The sequence below is a fragment of the Giraffa tippelskirchi genome, chromosome 3 (assembly GCF_054371585.1).
Source record: "Giraffa tippelskirchi isolate mGirTip1 chromosome 3, T2T-mGirTip1v1.2.pri, whole genome shotgun sequence".
NCBI lineage: Eukaryota > Metazoa > Chordata > Mammalia > Artiodactyla > Giraffidae > Giraffa > Giraffa tippelskirchi.
The window spans coordinates 50,022,949-50,042,482 of NC_137277.1; the positions used below are offsets into that span (position 1 = coordinate 50,022,949).

Here is a 19,534-nt window from a genome sequence, read left to right on the forward strand (position 1 = left end):
AGAGGTGGGTGGGGCCTTTGATAGGTGATAAGCTCATGAGGATGGAACACTCATGAATGGTGTTAGTGCCCTTATAAATGACACCCCAGAGAGTTCTCATGCCCTCTTTCCATGAATAACAGTCTGTGAAGCAGGCACCAAGTCTGGTTGCACCTTGATCTTGGACTTCCCACCCTCCAGAACTGTGAGGAAAAAAGGGTATGGGACTTCCTTGCTGGGTGAGTTCAATGCCCCATCAGAGAACTAAGATCCCATGTTTTGTGGGCCAACTGAGCCCAGCACTACAAGGAAGAGCCCACGCACAGCCATGAAAAACCCCATATGCCACATGCCTGCGTGCTGCAACTAAGACCCAATGCAAATAAATATTTTCCTAGATGTTTGCTATTCAAGCCACCCATTTTATAGTATTTTTATTATAGCAGCCCAAACGGTTTAAGACAGAAATTGGTACCAGGAACCTAAAAATGTGAAAACAGCTTTGGAACCCGGTAATGGTAGAGGCCAGAAGAGTTTTGAGATGCAGCCTAGAAAAAGCCTACACTGCCATGAAGGGACCTTCAAAGGCAATTTGAGTGTGGCCTCAGAAGAGGAGAAGAGCTGTAGAGAAAGCCTCAATCTTCTTGCTGTTGTTCAGTCGCTCAGTCATGTCCGACTCTTTGTGACCCCATGGACTGCAGCATGCCAGGCTTCCCTGTCCTTCACTATGTCCTGGAGTTTGCTCAAACTCATGTCCATTGAGTTGGTGATGCCATCCAACCATCTCATCCTCAGTCATCCTCTTCTCTTCATACCCTCAATCTTTCCCAGCATCAGGGTCTTTTCCAATGAGCCAGTTCTTTGCATCAGTCTTTTTAGAGAATAGCTAAGTGTTGGTGAATTGAATGTTGATAGAAATGTGTGTTGTAAAGGCCACTCTGTTGAGGTCTCAGGAGGAAATAAACAACACTGGAAACTGGAAGAAAGCTGATCCTTAGTAAAAAGTGGCAAAGAACTTGGCTGGATTGTGTTCCTGTTTCCAAGTTCTGTGGAAGGTGGCTCTTCCGAGTGATGCCACTGGATGTTTAGCTGCTGCTGTTGCTGCTAAGTCACTTCAGTCGTGTCCGACTCTGTGCGACCCCATAGACGGCAGCCCATCAGGCTCCGCCGTCCCTGGGATTCCCCAGGCAAGAACACTGGAGTGGGTTGCCATTTCCTTCTCCAATGCATGAAAGTGAAAAGTGAAAGTGAAGTCACTCAGTCGTGTCCGACTCTTCGCGACCCCACGGACTGCTGCCTACCAGGCTCCTCCATCCATGGGATTTTCCAGGAAAGAGTACTGGAGTGGGTTGCCATTGCCTTCTCCCGGATGTTTAGCTAGATTTCTAAGCAAAGCATTGAAAGCATGGCTTGGCTCCTCCTGACTGCATTCAGTAATATGTAAGAAGAGAGAAATGACTTATAGGTGGAATTGCTAAGCAAAAAAGAGCAGAATGTGAAGATTCTCAGCCTCTGCATTTTGCAAAAAAGTAGAACACTAACGGTGTAGCCAAGCAACCATGTGATCAGGAGAATGGTATGGATCTCAGGATTCTTCCAAACAGCCTGTGGAAAACAAACATAAAACTTAAACTGCAGTGAGCAGCCAGCCTTACTGTGGAGGTTTGGATACATTAGACTCCCTCATAAAGATTAAGTCTTAAAGGCAGCACAATCCACAGCTTGGAGAACTCCCTACACTTTCTAATAAGCAGGAGGAGCTAGAACCAGGGGCCCAGTAGCCCCACCTCCCTCTCAGGTTCTGTTCAGGACACTCACTCAGAGAACCAGGAGGTGACAGGGAGTCAGATTTACCTGCGCCTTTTGAAATTCTTTCTGTCTCTGTCTCTCCTTACCTCTCTCTTTCTTTTTCCTGTTTCTTCTTGGTGTCTCTTTAGTTTCAAGCCCCTAGTTGAGTTTGTCTGTAACCTCTCACGTCTCCAGCAGGCATCAAAGCAGCACCACCCGGGGCCACAGACCCATACTTCCCTCCACCCCACACCCCATGCCCTGCGAGAGCTGCACCTGAGCCTGCGACTGTCCTCACACCTCTCTGCTTCCCCTGTGACTCTGACATCATCCACTTGGACACTGGTGTCACAGTGCCCTGGGGCAGCAGTGGTTTTATCTGGGTGAGAGGTGTGGCTGCTGTTCTAGTTAGAGAATGTTCTGGGAGAGAGGTTGCAGCTTGACACCGTTGGAGCTTAGGGACTATCCCGAGAGCAAGAGACTAGAGTGCCTCATGGAGCCCTAATGACCAAGGTCACAGGTGTGGAGCCCTGTACCAAGATCACAGAACAAAAATCTCTGGAACTGACCAAGCCCCATAGCAACTGTTGCCATGAGCCTCGTGATCCAAACAGGCTGGTCCCCTGATCCCATACTAGGTGAAATACTCACCCTAGTACCCACCCTGTAACATCCTAACCACTCACCTAATGCCACCATTCCAGCAGGAATTTTCTTTGTCTTGAGGCTATAAAAATTGGCTGTGCTGTGCTTAGTCACTCAGTTGTGTCTGATTCTTTGAGACCCCATGGACTGTAGCCCACCAGGCTCCTCTGTCCATGGAGATTCTCCAGTCAAGAATACTAGAGTGAGTTGCCATGCCCTCCACCAGGGCATCTCCCCAACCCAGGAATTGAACCCAGGTCTCCCGAATTGCAGGTGGATTCTTTACCAGCTGAGCCACCAGAGAAGTCCCCAAATTGGCTACTTGCCCACAAAATGGGTCAGCTCTCCTGTGAGCCAGCCCCAGGTTCTAAGAGTCTCTAATAGACTGCTAGCTGCAACTGCTGAAGCCCCTGCTCTGCAATAAGACAAATCACTGCAATAAGAGACTGCATGGCAACCAGAGAAAGCCAGCGCACAGCAAGAAGACCTACTGCCACCAAATAATAATTAAAAAAAAACAACAAGACCCTTCTTGCTTAGTAGCTCAGTAGTGTCTGACCCTTTGTGACCCCTTGGACTATAGCCTGTCAGGCTTCTCTGTCCACGGGATTTTTCAGGCAAGAATATTGGAGAGGGTTGCCATTTCCTCCTCCAAGGGATCTTCTCAATCCAGGGATAGAACCCGCTTTGCCTGTGTCTCCTGCATTGCAAGTGAATTCTTTACCTGATGAGCCATTGGGGAAGGCCCCCCTGCTTCCCAAAAAAGAACCTATGCAGACCAATATAATCAACAACAAACACCTGGAGACAGCTGATATCTGCACTTCTTCTTCCCAATTAGATCCAAACAGTGCTGGTTTTCCTGGCAGCTGTCAAGTGATCACTCTCTCAGTCACATTCTCCACTTACGGGTACCAGAGGAGACAGCTGGGGGCTGAGAACCAGTTCCCCTGCCTCATGGCCACAACAAACCCCAGGACAAAAACAAATGCAAGGCTCCCAGGACCCTGAGAGCTTGTCCAGAGTTTGCAGTACAGCTGCACATGTGGCTGTGACAAAGGCGGAAGTCCATGAGTACATAGCGGAAGGCTAAGTTCCGAGCTGCTGTTCCCTGGTTTTTCCCCATTGGTTTATTACAGTTGGAACGATGTTTCCATGATGCTTCAGGTCCTACCCAGCGCTGGCCCTCCCCTGCCTTGTTGTGTGGCTTGGGATGGTTCACAGCCCCTCTCTGGGCCAGTAGCCTGACTGTACAGTGAACGGTAGGTAGGACTGGGCAGGTGTAGCAATAAGTGTTGGTGTGTATGCAGAGCCGGTTGTCCCTGCCCACGTCACTTGCATAACAAGTTCTGGCACTGGGGTCAGGCGGATCTGTACCAATGGCTGAGAACCAGTCTCCCTGCCTCATGGCCACAGCAAACCCCAGGACAGTGTCCAAAAACAAACACAAGGCTCCCAGGACCCTGAGGACTTGTCCAGAGTTTGGCTGGGTCAGGTAACAAAAACTCCAGGCTCTGTTTTCCAGCCCAGGCCATCCTCCCTGAAGAAAGAAGGGTGAGGCTGGTCCCCTGACAAATAATTATGGAGCTGCTTCTACTATGTGCCCAGAGGGGGCCCTGGGGCCCTGAGGAGAAGCCTTTCCTGGGGACAGGGGTGGGGTGGGGAAGCGGAGAGGGGCACAAACCAGTGACCTGCTCTGTGACCTCTGCTCCCAGGGTGCGTAGTCCAGGATGAGGGGTCCCAGCTGGGGAGACCTAGCCCAGGAAGCTCTGGGTCGAGGAGCCTCCAGGCGTGGACTAGTCAGAAATTAGTCCCCATAGAGGAACTGTAATCAGCTGAGAGCGGCCAGGCTCAGGACTTAACCATGCTTTAACAGGAACCCTGCATCTCATCTCAGCCTCAGTGGCGATCCCAACCTCCTCAGGTTTCCTATGCCAAGTGTGCTCACCCTTCCAGAGCCTTAGTTTGCCACCCTCTTTGCCTTCCCTTCTTTGGTCAAATCACTGGCCCGCGCTAGGGCCAGGATGCCTTGCCAACCGCCCCCCCTCCCCCGCTCAGAGCCTGCCCGGAAACCCGGCCCTTTCCCCTGGGTGAGTTCTGGTTAAGAGATGACACTTGTTACCGTTTGGGCCCCACCCGACTGCTCCGAAGGCGCTGTCCAGCGCACAGTGCTGAAGCGTCCTGGGCCCCACCGACTGAGAACAGACAACAGTCCCGCCTGCAGCCGCCATTCCCATCCTGGCAGGCTCTGGCCTCATTCACACTGGCCTAATAATTCGCAAGGATCCTTGTCTGCCTAGCAGGTTTAAACTGGGATCGCCTCAGAGGCCCGAGATCCCTGAGAAGGCCCAGGGAGAGCCTATGTTTGCCTGGGGGGTTAAACGACTCCAGAGTGGACAGTAGTCAATTTTTGTGCTCCATCCTGAAACCAGTAGAACTATGGGCATCTCCAGAGACCCCTTTCAACTTGTCCTATGAGTTCCATGGGGAGACTGGGCCCAGAGGAGGGTCCACTCACTTTGCAGGAACTCAATTCTTCCCACTTGCATCCAAACCCAGCAAGCCCTGCTACCTGAGGGGAGTGGGGTGAGACAGACATACACATTTCCTGCAGTAAAGATGTCTCTCCCTCCACTCCAGACGACCTTGACTTCTGTGGATGTTTACAGCCCCTCCCCCTAACCCAATGTCCAGACAAGTAGGTGAAATCAGGTGTCCCCAGTGAAGAGCTCTGCAACTTGGAGTCCCAAATCTTGCCCTTGAAAGAGTAAATGACTCAGTTGCTCAGTGACTTGGGCGTAACTGTGATTGCTGTGATACTGGGCAGCATAAAGAAGCTGGGCCAGGCTCTTGGGGAAGAATGTGAGTCCACATATATCCTGCAGGCCTGGCAGAATGAGGGAAAGTGAGGGGCTACTGCAGGGACTTCCTTAAAGTCCAGCATGGTAGGGATCCTGCCAAACCGAATGATTAGGCATCCAAGTGAACTAGAATTCCACAACCTGAATTACCCGGGGGAAGGTTGGGAACATCAAACTGGGCAGTGTACGAAGCAATAACAACTCCCTTACACATCTCCAGGGGTCCCCATCCCCTCTTCTGCCCCCATCTCCAATTCTGTATCCCTTCATCCCCAGACAGAATTGGAGGCTAAGGTTGAGAAAAATTTCCCAGAAAGGAGAGTTACAGAATAGATTTTTTAAAAGAGCTAAGAAACGTAGAAGATTAAACTTCATATTAGTAGGAGTTCTAGAAAGAGAAAATGGTAGGACTATTTTTTTAACCTCCATAATGGAAGAGCATGAGTTGACAGGCTGAAGGGGCTCATACCATATCCAACACAATGGATGAAAAATACCACACAAGGCACAGCACTGACAGTGGCTTCCCCATCGGCTCAGTGGTACAGAATCCGCCTGCCAATGCGGGAGACATGGGTTCGGCCTAGGTCAGGAAGATCCCCTGGAGGAGGAAATGGCAACCCACTCCAGTATTCTGGGCAATCTCATGGACAGAGGAGCCTGGCAGGCTACGTGGGTTGCAAAAGAGTCGCACACGACTGAGCCACTGAACACAGAAACACATAGATAAAGAAGTCCTAAAACGTTCTGCAAAAAAAGTAATCAGACACTAGGGACTATGAATTGTTATAGCACATGAGAAGAAAATTCCAAACTTTGGAGGGAAAATTATCTCTAACTTAGGAATTATGTCATTCAAATATCAACCAAATGTGAGGGTAGAAAGAAAATATCATTAGATGTTGACGGTCTCAAAAACTTACCTTCCATGTGCCTCTACCAGGAAATGCCAGGGAATGTGCTCCACAAAAAACACAAAGAAGTGAACTAAGGGAACTTCCCTGGTGGTCCAGTGGTTAAGATACCACCTTGCAATGCAGAGGATGCAGGGTTCGATACCTAGTTAGGGACTAAGATTCCATATGTTACAGGACAATTAAGCCCACACACCACAACTACTGACCCTGCAAGCTCTAGACCCCATGCTCCTCAATAAGAGAAGGCTCCACTTGCTCCAGTGAAGACCCAGAAGAGCTTAAAAAAAAAAAAAAAACAACTAAGAATGAGGAAGCCGTGGGATCCAGAAAAAGAAGACCTATCATAGGAGGGGGCCTGGGGATCCCCAGATGAAGGGGTAGAGATGCTCTCGGGTGAGTTACATGGCAGCAATACCAGGCAATTCCCAATCCAAACAGGAGCAGGAGGTCTAAGAGCCTCCAGGATTCTGTAGGGTAAGGAGGCTGGAGGGACGTGTGAGACTGTCAGCATGATCAACGGGTGTTTGCTGGCTCTGGAGGTCAGATCGGGACTTAATTAATAATAGGCGTACAGAAACAGAATAGAGAACCCAGAAATAGGCCTACACTATATGGTTAACTGATTTTTTTTTTTGGCCAGCAGGACTTACAGGATCTTAGTTCCCCAACCAGCGATAGAACTCTTGTTCGCTGCAGTGGAAGCATGGAGTCCTAACTACTGGACCACCAGAGAATTCCCAGTCAACTGATTTTTGACAAATGCACCAAAGCAATTCACTGGGGGGAGGGAAGGGGGGGAATAATCTTTGCCTATGCTTCCTCCCCTCAAAAAATTCAACTACAATCTTACACTACGTAGAAGAGTTAACTGAAAATGGATCATGAACCTAAACACATGGAGTAACATTCTAGAAGAAAATGTAGGAGTGATAAAGCATTTGGGAAAGAGTTCTGAAATAAGACATAAAATACATAGCTACAAAGAAACTAAGCAAGTGAAAAAGAGGTCAACTATTAACTACAGGAAAAGCAAAATATTTTACAAAATAGGAAATGCAATTTTATTGCATAACAAGGTTCTGTTGTGAACAGTATTTACGTGCTCATAATAATGAAGGAATGAAAAAAAAATAATGAAGGGATGGGACTTCCCTGGTGGTCCAGTGGTTAAGACTCCAGGCTCCCAAATGCAGCAGGTCTGGGTTTAACCCCTGGTCAGGGAACTAGATCCCATATGCTACAACTAAGACCCAGAGCAGCCAAATAAATAAGTGTTTAGTAAAAATAATGAAAGGAGTTCCCTGGCAGTCCAGGGGTTAGGACTTGGCAATCTCTGTGTTGTGACCCGGGTTCAATCCCTGGTCAGAGAATGAAGATCCCGAAAGCCAAGCAATGTGGCAAAAAAAAAAAAAAAAAAATATATATATATATACACATACATAAATAATACAGTTCCCTGTGCTACACAGTAGGACCTTGTTGTTTATCTATTGTATATATAGTAGTGCATCTATGTTAATCCCAAATTCCTAATTTATCCTTTCCCAATCCTGAATAATGTAAGATTTAAATTCAGTTCTGCCACGACCCATACTGGACATGGGGAAGAAATACAGGGAATGAGGTCTTGCACTCCTAGTCCTGACAGATCAGGGAAAGGCCAACACACACTCTGAAACAGTGAACCCCGGCCTCTACCTGACCTGTCCTCTGCATCATTTGATGGCTACCAGCAAGGAGGTACAGGGACTCCAGATACCCCTCAATGCCTGTTGAAATTAATCGCAACACAAAAGAAGTCTTAATCAATAGTCTGAACTCCCAACCTGGATCTCTGCAATGGAGAGCAGACAGAGACAGAAAAAGTCCCCTTATTGCCAGGCCTGAAAAAGCTTCAGCCCCTCAGCCCTACCCTCCAAGTCCTCCCAGAGTTATGGAGGGAGTCCTGGGGGAAGAACCAGCAGGGAGGGGGCTGGAAGTAATCACTGGAGTATTGAGGGGGGGGGATGCTCCTTGGCAGAGACAGTGGGGGAAACTTCTGCCTCTAAATATTCTGAATTAGCAACAAACATAACAAGTACAAAACATCCCTGTATCACAGATGACACATACTCGCCTCTGGCCTGGTATCCCCAGTTCCCAGATCCCAGGCATGGGAGCCCAGGCTCAAACCAGCAGGAGGGTGGGATCAGAGTTTCTGTGGACTTTCCAAGTGTTTACTCGCATTCTTGTGGGTCCCTGAGGGCCCAGTTGAGGTTCCCAGTGTGTGCCGAGGAAGAGAAAAACCAGCCTTTGACAACCAGAACTGATCTGATGTTCACAGACCTCAAACACTCAGAGCCAGGTCTCTGGCTGGACATTTCATGTCCTTCTGTGGACATAAACAATCACAGAATACCAACCTCACACAAAGTTACTCTGAGAACATGACAAAATGAAACACAATAAAACCACTTCATAATTTTGTCCAAGAACCAACCAAAATAAGGTCACTGTGTTGTTGTTCAGTCTCTCAGTCATGTCAGACTCTGCCACCTCGTAAACTGTAGCACGCCAAACTCCCCTGTCCTTCACCATCTCCCAGAGTTTGCTCAAACTCACGTCCACTGAGTCAATGATGACATCTAACCATCTCATCCTCTGTTGTCCCCTTTTCCTCATGCCCCCAATCTTTCCCAGCATCAAGGTCTTTTCCAATGAGTCACTGTGTTGCCACCCATAAAATATTAATCTTAAACATACTCCTCTTATGGCTAAAATTAGTGACTGCTATATTTTTAGAAATTGTACTGAGATATAATTCACATACAACTCATCCATTTAAAGCGTACTTTGACATGAGACAGATCTGAATCAGAACACTGGATCGGCCACTGCTAACTAAGTGGCTTCAGGCAAGTTCCTGAACCTCTCTGAGCCTTGCATTCCTCATGTATAAAATGGGGTGATACCACCCACACTGCAGGGTTGTAAGAGTTAAAAAGTGACACTGGGAATACTAGGCCAATGCAGTCACACTGAACCAGTCCAGTTAAAGGATTCCAGCTGTTTGCAGTCTGGTGCTGGGAAATGTCAAAACATAGTTTTGCTTCCAAGTTTCTATTAAGAGGGCTGGAAAATCTGAAGTTATGGGGGAAAAAATTTTTTTTTAATTCATTGGAATATAGAAAAATTTTTTCTAAGGTCAAAGGAATAAAGGAGAACCCTTTCTTCCAGGGCCCCTGTTCCCTGAGCTCCTTGCCCCTGCCCCCAATGCAGACCAGGCTCCTGGGGGCAAATATCTGCCTCTGGCCTCTGGGGCTGGCCCTAGCCCATAATTCCATGAATATGAGAGGCCTTCAGAGGAAGCTGGTGCTTCTGGCCTCAGAGATTACACTGTCCAAAGGGTAGGACACAACTGGACTGGGGTCACATTCATCAGAGCACTGCCTCAGGGAACGTGTGTGATTGTGGCTCCACCTTAAAGGCAGGCAGCAAAGCCCATGAACCCACAGGGAAAGCTGGGACAATGGCCAGTCTCTAACCCTGCTGGGCCTGCCCTTCTGGGCTGTAGGCTTCGATTATTCGTATCAATACAGCTAGGAATTTTCCAGAGCCCCCTTACTCTTTTTTTATTGCCACACCATGCTGCTTGCAGGATCTCAGTTCCCCCGCCAGGGATGGAACCCATGCCTCCTACAGCGGAGGCTGGGGTCCTAATCAAGGTACTGCTAGGGAAGTCCCCCTCCCACCCCACCCCTTTCTTCTTTAAACCTGCTAGCTAAGTGTTCTGGCATCTTCTCTGAGTTTTTAATTAATTTCCCTTTCAGAGAATTGAGTTATTTGTTGCCAGTTTGTTCTCTCAGATGGCATGGTATTTACCTTTTGCTATTGTGATTTTTGTTGTTGTTGTTATTTCAAATCTTACTCGAATCTGTCCCTCTTTCATCTGAGGAAATGGTGACCAGGTGACCAATGGTCACCAATGTTCCAAGGTGAAATGGTGACCAACGTTCCAAGGTCACCGTTTTGTGTATTATGAGCAACAAAGAAAGAGCAGGAATATGCTTGGAGGCAGAATCCCGGAGATCAGGGGTGTGGAGATGTGTTCAGGAACCTAGATCCCCAACCTTGCTTTCAGCACGGGAGGGCCGCTGGAAAATGATTTCTCTTGAAAACCACTGCTTCCAAATCGACACTGAAGGTGCAGTTATAAGTGAGTTTTAGCGACAGTTCCAACAGCGCCTGCGAGCCTCGGAAGGGCCTCTGAGTGAGGCAAGGAGGCGCCAGACTGAGGACGATATAAAAGGCGGGCTTGACGAGTTTTCGATCTCAGAGCGGCGAGAAGCGAGGGAAGCCGGGCCTGCGGCACTCGTCGAGCACCAAAGAACCCGCGGGCGTTTCAGTGCGCCGAGTACCCAGCGCGCCACAGGGCGCCGGGTCCGCGCCGGGACCAGCGGGCCCCGCGCCAAGCCCCGCCCACTGCCCCGCCTCCGCCTCGCTCCTTGTTCCAAGCCAGAGCCAATCAGCGCTCAGCGACGCCGGGCAGTGAGACCAATCGATCGGTCTCACTTTTCACTCAAGACTAAGAAGTAGCGCGTTGTACACTCGATCCGAGGTAGGTCCCCAGACCCAGGCAGAAACTTGGCTAAACTGGAGGACCTCGCTGGCTGGTTGCCTCATGGGTGTCTGGGAGGTCGAGGTTCCTTCACGTGGAAGGAAATTGTTCTCAAACAGGTCAGTTCCGAGAACAGTATCCTAGGCCCTCTCCCTACCTCGCCGTGTGGCTTGGGGCAGTTGTCTACTCTCTCTGGGTCTTATAAAATGAACGAGTGGGACAAACAACGGTCCTTACAGTCCCTCCTTTATCCTGGCCCAGCAAGGCCAGGATCAGCGCCAGCGTGGCTGATATCAGTGGTCTCACCCTGGCCAGGGCCATCTGAAGCTTTTTCAGCAGTAACACACACTACAGCCAGGTTTTCCCCAGTTTAGTTTTCTGGGGATGGAAAGCGACTTTCCCCATCTGTTCACGTCTTTTTAAAAAACTTTGACATTGGCTCTCTGCTACTTTGCTAGGTGACCCGGGACAAATCACAGCCCATCTCTGGGCCTGTTGTACTGTCAAAGAAATTCAGAACGCCTGAGACCATAAGGTTTCCCCTACCGTGGCATTTTCATAACACTGCCAATAGATCCTACAACTGGATAGACCCAAACTGGGGTCAGCAGTTGGATCAGGGAGCTGTCGTTTCACTGAGATTCTCCCTGGGTGATCCTGAGCCACTGGCCCTTAGGAGTCCACCTTTCCTCAGTCCATGCTACCCACGCTGAGTAAAGCAAGACAAAGCTTGATTGACAAATATTTGTGGGGCCCCTACTGTATTCTACTGTGTAGTGCTGCTATGGGAGAAGCCAACCTAATTCCTAACTCAAGGAAGCTCAGGGCCTTGTTGAGAGAGACTGACAAGGGTAGACAGGAGAGTTCTGCAGAGTGACGTTAGCTACAAAAGCAGGGATGGAGGTGTTGGAGCTAGGACATTTCAGGCCAAGGGGGATGCTCAAGCCTGACTGGGTAGTGTTCCGGGTGGGTGGGATCAGAAATTCCAGGAGGTTGAAATAGTGAGGAGGTGGAACCCTGGAATTGTCTGTGGAGTGGATGTGACCAGGGACCAGTTAGACAGTGGAGTGTAACAGGTGCCTTAAATGCAAGTTCAGGAGATGGGGCATTGTGTCTGGATGGAGTCACGTTTAGTGGGAGCCCTGGGTTTCATCCTGGCGCTGGGATGGGGAGGGGGAACTTGTTAGGATTCCCGAGTCAGCTGCGCTCGCCCTCCCAGAACCACAAGCGCCTCCCCTTCCGCCTTTGCCCGCTGAGCCCCGGGGCTTCTCTCTGACCGGGACATACCGGCCCCGGAGGCGCTGGGGACCATTCCGCTGCAGGGAGGCCCTGGCACGAGGTGTGTAATCTGAGCCTTACAAAGGGCCAATTACACGGTTCCTCGAAGTCTGTAACTTCCCACGCGTTTACCAGGTCACCGCTCTGCCTCCCTCCCCTGGAATAGCCCTTCCACACCTTAATTTCCCTTCAAAAGGTGTCCTTATCTTCCCTTTGAATCTTGGGCGGGAAGTGGAGGCTGCATACCTGGCCTGCGAGTGCCTGAGGTTCTGTTGCAAAGAGCACCAGAGTCAGCGTCTACACTGGTATTCCAGGAGAACTGGAAGGAGGCTCCAGGGGAGTGACTAGGATCTCCGTTGTAGGCTCCGCGTTTCTGGAACACCAACTTTCCCCAGCTAGGTCGGCTCGAGCTCCCTCCCCGCCTCCTCCCATCTCATCGGGACCTCAAACTGGGGCCCTATCCTCTGAGCACTGCTCCAAGCCCCACAAAGCCTCTGGGACTTGAGATCAGGATCCAGGAGCTCGGCCTGGCCGGGAATGTATCTCCGTCTGGCCTCTCACCCTAAAGCTCGCGGTGGGGGAGTGGGGCTCTCACCTGGGCGACTGGGTTTAGGCCTGCAGCTCTAGGGTGCTGTCCATCCCACGGTGCTGAAATTCCCCCAGACCTCTGAGCCCTAGGAGAAGCCGCGTCCCCACCTCAGGGGGATGCCCAAACTCCAGGGCATGTTCACACTGGTCCAATAACCCTCATGGATCATCAACTGCCTCAACAGTTCAGACCATCACTGGTTTGAACTGGAGGCATGCAGGGGCTCTGAGGTTGCCTGAGGGGGCTCAGAAAATGGCCAGACCCGGGGACCGTGGGAGCCGTGGGCAAAACTCCAATCTCATGCTCTGTCCTGGTGTTAGTAGGAACTCACACATTATGAACATAGTCCCTGCCCACTCTAAACCTGTCTTGTGAATTGTTTGGTGAGACTGGGAAGGCCTCCCTCAATTTTCAGGGATCCAACGCCCTTATGAGCATCCAAGATGTGCAGACGCTGCTACCTGGGGGATAATTTTTGAACCAGGGGCTCTGGTTCAAAACCTGCGGCTGCTGGTCCACAGGCTCTACGAGACACTTTTGGCCGGCTACTTCCCCGTGCCCTGGGAGGGTGGATTTCCAGTGAGAAGACTGCGCATGACCGCCCCAACAAGCAGAGCCCCTGATTCAAAAATTAAGGACGGAAAAATCCCTAGAACTTCCTCCCCTGCACCTTTCACACAGTGAGTATGCCCTCCTTGGACTCTGGGTGACCCCCAGCTCGTGTGGGCGTCCCCCATCCCGTGCCTCCCAAAGTCCGACCAAGAAGGAAGGTGCCAGCGATTCCCCAGGTAGAGTACAGCAACTTCCGGTCCAGATGTTTTGCCCTTAAGGGTGTAGATAGACTGCCCAAAGAGCTAAACGTGATCGCACTGGTAGTAATTCTGAGAAGCCTAAAGAAGATGGGGCTAGTTCAGAAACCAGGGCTCAGAGGCACAGTGAGCAGCCGGGACGCGGGCCTCGCGCGCTCCCCGAGCGCGAGGAGGGTCCTGCCACACCTGCGCGTCCGCTGTGACTCTGCATGACCTTCCAGGGCCGCCCGCAGCTCAGGAACTTCCCACACCTTCTGATGACCATCCCCGGGCGCAGTGTGAAACCAGACAGTGGAGGCAGAAGTTTGCGGAGCAGGTGCTGTCCAGCGTGTTCCCGGAGAGCCGAGCCTATGGCAAGCCCCAGCACTACCTCCCGGTGAAGGCTGAGCCGGGTGGCCGGTGCTCGGATGCGAATGGCGACCGCCTCAGAGTCACGCGCCCCTGCACACAGCCGACGGCGCTCCGGAACAAGCGAGTGTGCAGCGTTTCCTGCGAGAAAGCAGAACCCGAGCCAGCCAAGGACTCCACAAGCTGCTGCTGGTCCACCAGCTCTCCGAGGCGCCGTTGCCGGGCTGTTTCCGGACGCCCTGGGAGGGTGGAGAGCCAGCGAGAAGACTGCGCATGCCCGCCCCCAACTCTGGTCTGCTACAAAATAGAAACGCAGAAGCCCCTGGTTCAAAAACGAAGATTTTCGAGAGGGCAACGGCAGAACGTTAAATCAAGTACAGCCTCTGGGCGACTATACAAGTCCCATGCGCTTGAAGCCAGCAAGCCCTGCTCCTACCCATCCTACATGAAATTCGTTTAATAAACTTTACCCTGCAAGGTTAAGTTTGGGGTTACTTACTAAGGCAGAATCACTGCCCCCTTCCTCCGTTGCCATAATAAGGGAAGAGCCAGGGCAGATGGATCTGACCCTTCCACAGGTACCCAACTGTAGCCCTTATCAAAGGTGGGAGGTGAGTTATCTTTGCAGCCTTGCTATATGTCAGCTTCTATCTGCAGCTCTGACACCTTCATCCGTTCTCCCGACAAGCAGGAGCCAGAGCCAGGGAGTCACTTTCTGAAGGCAGGGGCTCAGGCTGGATCTTCAGAGGACCAGCACTAGTTAAGCAATCTGCCTCATTCTGAATAACCCCTGCTATTCTCTAAAGGAAAGTGAACTTGCCATAACCAGACTGGTTTTGTTGTTGTTTTGTCTAGTACAACGTCTCTGTGCCTACTCCCTCTGCCTATATAAGTCTTTCATTTTGTACAGCTCCTTGGAACTCCATTCCATCTATTAGATTGGATGCTGCCCAATTAATAATCATTGAGGGACATCCTGGGGTCCAGTGGCTATGATGCCATACTCCCATTGCAGGGGGCCCAGGTTCAGGGAACTAGATCCTATACGCTGCAACTAAGAGTTTGCCTGCCACAAATAAAGATCCTGTATGCTTTAGCTAAGACCCAGCACAGCCAAATAAATTAATTAAATTTTTAAAATAAATTAATCATTGAATAAAGCCAAACAGATCTGTAACATTTACTCAGCTAAATTAGTTTTTATCAGAGCTAAAGATCTGAGTACCAGGTATAGGGTAGACCTCAAGAATTGTTTTTCAACTCTTTGAAAGTTATTTTATTGTCACTATCTTACTGTGTTCCCCAGAACTGAAAAAGAAACACTAGGGAAAGACAGACTAACCCAAGGTTGAACAGGAGGAAGAACTTCTGAACTGTAAAGGGCACAGAACTGTTGGGGGAGCAGGGACAGCAGAGGGCGCTGTTGTTGTGTAAACACACCCATAGGAAGGGGCCCCAGCAGGCATGCATTTCTTTCTCACATTGTCTCTACTCTGCAAATCTACACAGAAACACATTCCTTACCCCTTGATCCATGCACACACACACACACCCGCCCATATTCCCTATCTTACAGGTACTTCAGCAATCAAAGAGTTAGAATTTCTGATTAAGATTCTTTACCTGGCCTCTAGGGGTCCCTTGGACCCTAAACCTACCTCCAAACTATTTTCAGAAGCTGATGGTTGTCCTTCACAGTGAGGAGCTAGGAAGAGGATCTGGGAGCCCCAGTTTCCTTCCCCAGCCTGTGGCCCTTCCCATCCCAGTGGGAAGATGTTCTCTGCAGTGTTATTTACAATGGAAAGTAAACTGATGACACAAGCTGTGAACATTGTGGAACCACAAAATAACAGTTGCAGAGGCTGTGAGGTAACAGGGACGCATGTTGACACTGCAAGGTGAAAGTTAGAAAAGGATAGTAAATTGCTCACTATGTCCACAGGGTTTTGCCTGTAGATAAAAATGGAAAGGGAAGTTGGAAAAATGAAACAGAAAAATTAAGGTGGGAATGAATGACTATTTTCTTTAAAATAGTTTTCCTCAGAAACACGTTAAAATTGTAAAATGGATACCTCTGGGAGATAAGGTTATCTGCAGTTTTCTCCCCCTGCTTCTTTCCAAATACTCTACAATGAATAGGTATTATCTGGATGACCAGAGAAAACGAAGTTAACAGACACATAAGCTCCTAAGAGAGGCTATCTCTACATGTTGGCATAGCGTTAACTATGCCCTTTCGTCTACAAGGCTGCCTAGGTGGCCCTTCCCTTTTTCTCCCTGTCTGGCACCACCTTCATCACCCTCTCTGGTGGTCCTTCCACCACAAACCAGAACATATATGAATACTATGTGGGAAAGTCCAAAGTGGCTCTGAGCCCGGCCTCCTGCCGGTGTGACCTGGCTCGGGGCTGAGAGGGGAGGGGCAGCCCTGGGGGAGCTTTCCTGAGGCCTCTGCGTGGCAGGGACAGAACATATGGCATCTCCATTGCTGGACTGTTCCATGCTTCTTGCTGCTACTATTTCAAAATGTTCAGGGGCAGAAGTTTCCGCCAAGCTCTCTACCAAAGAGGGCCGTATTCCAGTCCCCGTGAGAGCTCTCTCTCTGCTCCCCTCCCGGGTTCTCCCTGCAGACCAGAGAAATAGGCTGGGTGTGGAGACCAGGGGAGGGGGACTGCAGCTTCCTTCCTGCAGATGCTGGCTGGACAGGCACCTTCTTGTCTCTGTTAGAACGTGGCAGAGGTTCAGGTTCAGGAATTGCGGAACCCGCTTTACATGTGCCCGCTTTGCATGTGGCTTTAATCTCAATATTCAGGACATGAAGCTGAAGTCTCTGCAAACATTTCCTGAATCATCTGTTTATTGAAGGGGGCTCTGCCTGGGGCTGAACGCAAGGAGAGATGGAGGCTGGGAGTTCCAATGGGAGGGAGGAGTGTGTGTCAGGAGGGTGAGATGGCATGGGGGGTGTGAGGGGTGGGCTGGGCTGGGAGCAGGGGCTGGGCAACAAGGGTGCGTCCCTGCCCTCTCTCAGCCTCAGTTCTTCTATAACTCAAAGAAGTAGCTGAGCATCTCTGTTGCTTTCTACAACCAAGTGACTCTCTCTCTTGGGATATTTCCTGGCCTATATAATCAGGATCTTGATCCACCCCTCATCAAAGGAAAGATCAGTCCAACTTTCTAACCCCAACAGACAAGTCCCCTCTGTCTGGTGCCAGATAACTCTCCACTCTCATCCTTCAGTACTCTCCCTCTCGCCCCACTGATGTGTCTCAGCTTGACTCTTATCAAGTCTTATCAAAACTCAGCTTGAGTCTTATCTCCTCCAGGAAGCATCCCCCAGCTCCCACTGGCTAGGCCAGGTAGCCCTCCTCTGGGCTCCCATAACCTCATGGGCATCTGCTACTGTTACCTGTAATAGCTATGCTTAAAGCTGAGGTTTATTGGGCACCTGCTATGTGCCTGAACCTCTGCCAGGCCCTTTACCCAGCATCCTCTAGTTGAATCCTAACCGCACCCATGGAAGGGAGACCCAGCTTTCTTCCCCATTTTCCAGATCAGGACACTGAATTTGAGGGAGTGCAGGGTGAGTGGGAGGCGGGGATGTTGAATCCAGGGCAGTGTTGCTCCAAAGTCTGTTCTAATCTCCTGCCTTATCCTCCATTTGCCCACCTCACCCCCTGATCACAGGCCTCCTGGTCGTTTGCTGCTAAGGGCTATGTCCTAGGTCCTCCTCTGACCTACGGACCCCAGGAGTATGGCATCTTGCCCCGTTGTGCCTCCACCGGAGGCCCATCAGAGTCCTAGGAGAGGCTGAATCCAAATCTCCCTCTTTTGGGTCCCCAAAGCTGGGGTTTCCCTCCTTGCCCCTGAGCCTTCCCCACCCCTCCCGAGGTCTTGGGAGACCAGGAGAACCTGGGATGTGGCCGAGGACCCTCTCGGGGCTGACCTCATTGTTCTCTCCACCCAGCGCCACATCCATGCCTTTCTAGAATCACGTTCAATCCAGGTGAAAGGACCTCTGCTTAGAGATCACGGTGACATGTGCTAATGTGCCCAGGGCTCGGTTGGCCCTTCTCAGGCTTTAGTCACTGAATTCTCATAGTGAGTGATGAGAATCAGAAGCCTGGAAGGAAGATGGGGATATGTTTTTTATTTCACATATGAAGAAAACCGAGGCTCAGCTGATGACACAGAGCAAGTGGGTGGGGCCCCAAGTGATCCAGGGCTGTCTGACCTTGAAGCCCTATAGTTCCCCCAGTTCCTCCTTCCCAATCCAGACAGGGCCATGGCACGAAAACTCCCAGAGGATGAGAACTGTGATTCATTTCTGCATCTTCAATGTGCCAGCAGCTACACCCAGGGCACCGGGAGGCTGGTTGTGAAAGTCTGGGCTGGGCAGGCTCTGGCCTAATAACTGTTTATTGACAGAGGTCAGCAGGGCAGGGTTATCCTCCCCACTTTATAGATGAGGAAGTTGCAATCAGAGAGGAGCAGGAAAGTTGCCCAAGGTCATCCCTGAGTCAAAGGAAGACCGGAGACTTGAACACAGGACACTTGGGAATCCTGTGTGGAGTAAAAGGAAGGAGGCTGTGATGGGCTGGCACTGCTGGACCCGAGGCTGGCAGCTTTATGGGCCCTGTAAGTCACTGTGATGTGTTAGGGCCCGTCCCTGATCTTATGATTCCTGCTGTAATGAGGGGGTCTTCTCCCCTCCAAGGGAACTAGGACCAGGGTGACCTAGACAGTGACAGGTAACAAGTTTATGGCAGGTAGGACAGGGGTCCAGGCTGGAAGATAAGGCTGGGTGACCTTGGCAACACAAGGTAACCTACTTTGTGTAACCCTGTAGTCAAAGATGATAGATAGAGCAGGAGCCACCACCCTCCCTTGAGTTCCTGCATCATAGATGTGCAGTTTCGGTGGTGCCCGTGATTAAGATGCATCCTTGAAGAAATGCCCATCCTTAACTTCCTCCCCCCTCACCACCTTATGCCTCAGAGGGGACACCCCCCAGGGACGTGGTTCTCCTCCCTCAGCTCAATGGTCCTACTAAGGGGAGCCCTGACTGGGGGGGAGCAGGGTTACTTTGAAATCAGCTTCCTCTTCCCAAAGGGACTTTGAAGTGCCTCTAAAGTCACCAGGGGCTTCCCAGGTGGTGCTTAGTGGTACAAAGTTCGCCTGCCAATGCAGGAGACACAGGAGACAAGGTTTCCATCCCTGGGTTGGGAAGACCCCCTGGAAGTAGGAAGTGGCAACCCACTCCAGTATTCTTGCCTGGACAATCACACGGATGGAGGAGCCTGGTGGGCTACAGTCTGTGGGGCTGTAGAGTCAGAAATAACTGAGCATTGACCTAAAGTCACCAGTCAATAGCCTCTTAACCGCACCAAAGGTTTCCAGGTCTCTCTCCTGACTATAAGAAAGGCTGGCTTGGGGTTACAGGGACCCCTGAAGTAGACTTCATTCCTAGGAATAGACTTTCTCCTCGCTCCATTCCCCAGTCCTAAAAGATAGATTTTTACAGCCTTGTGCAGCAGATCCACTTCCCAGAGAAGACCCCCAGGGTGTGGAATCTTCCCCTGACTAGTGATTCAGTCACTTCCCCTGACTGGTGATTTAATCACTAGCCCCAGGCTGGTGATTAAATTCTAAGGCAGTGCAGACAATAGGGCCCTACACCCGGTGTGCATGCTCCCCTCCCCTCTCTGAGGATCAAAGCTGCTCTG

At 50.5% G+C, this 19,534-nt stretch overlaps 2 long non-coding RNA genes across 2 annotated transcripts; one reads left to right on the top strand and one right to left on the bottom strand.

Annotated features, from left to right (window-relative positions):
- Positions 1–1,475: 1,475 nt before the first annotated feature.
- Positions 1,476–2,327, bottom strand: LOC145543440 (uncharacterized). The gene is made up of 2 exons (XR_014080713.1): positions 1,875–2,327; positions 1,476–1,584 (listed from the first exon to the last, which is right to left on the bottom strand). It is a non-coding gene; the product is annotated as an uncharacterized LOC145543440 (long non-coding RNA).
- Positions 2,328–10,245: 7,918 nt separating this feature from the next.
- On the top strand, positions 10,246–14,641 carry LOC145543441 (uncharacterized). The gene is made up of 4 exons (XR_014080714.1): positions 10,246–10,787; positions 13,176–13,334; positions 13,685–14,389; positions 14,469–14,641. It is a non-coding gene; the product is annotated as an uncharacterized LOC145543441 (long non-coding RNA).
- The last annotated feature ends 4,893 nt before the right edge of the window (positions 14,642–19,534 follow it).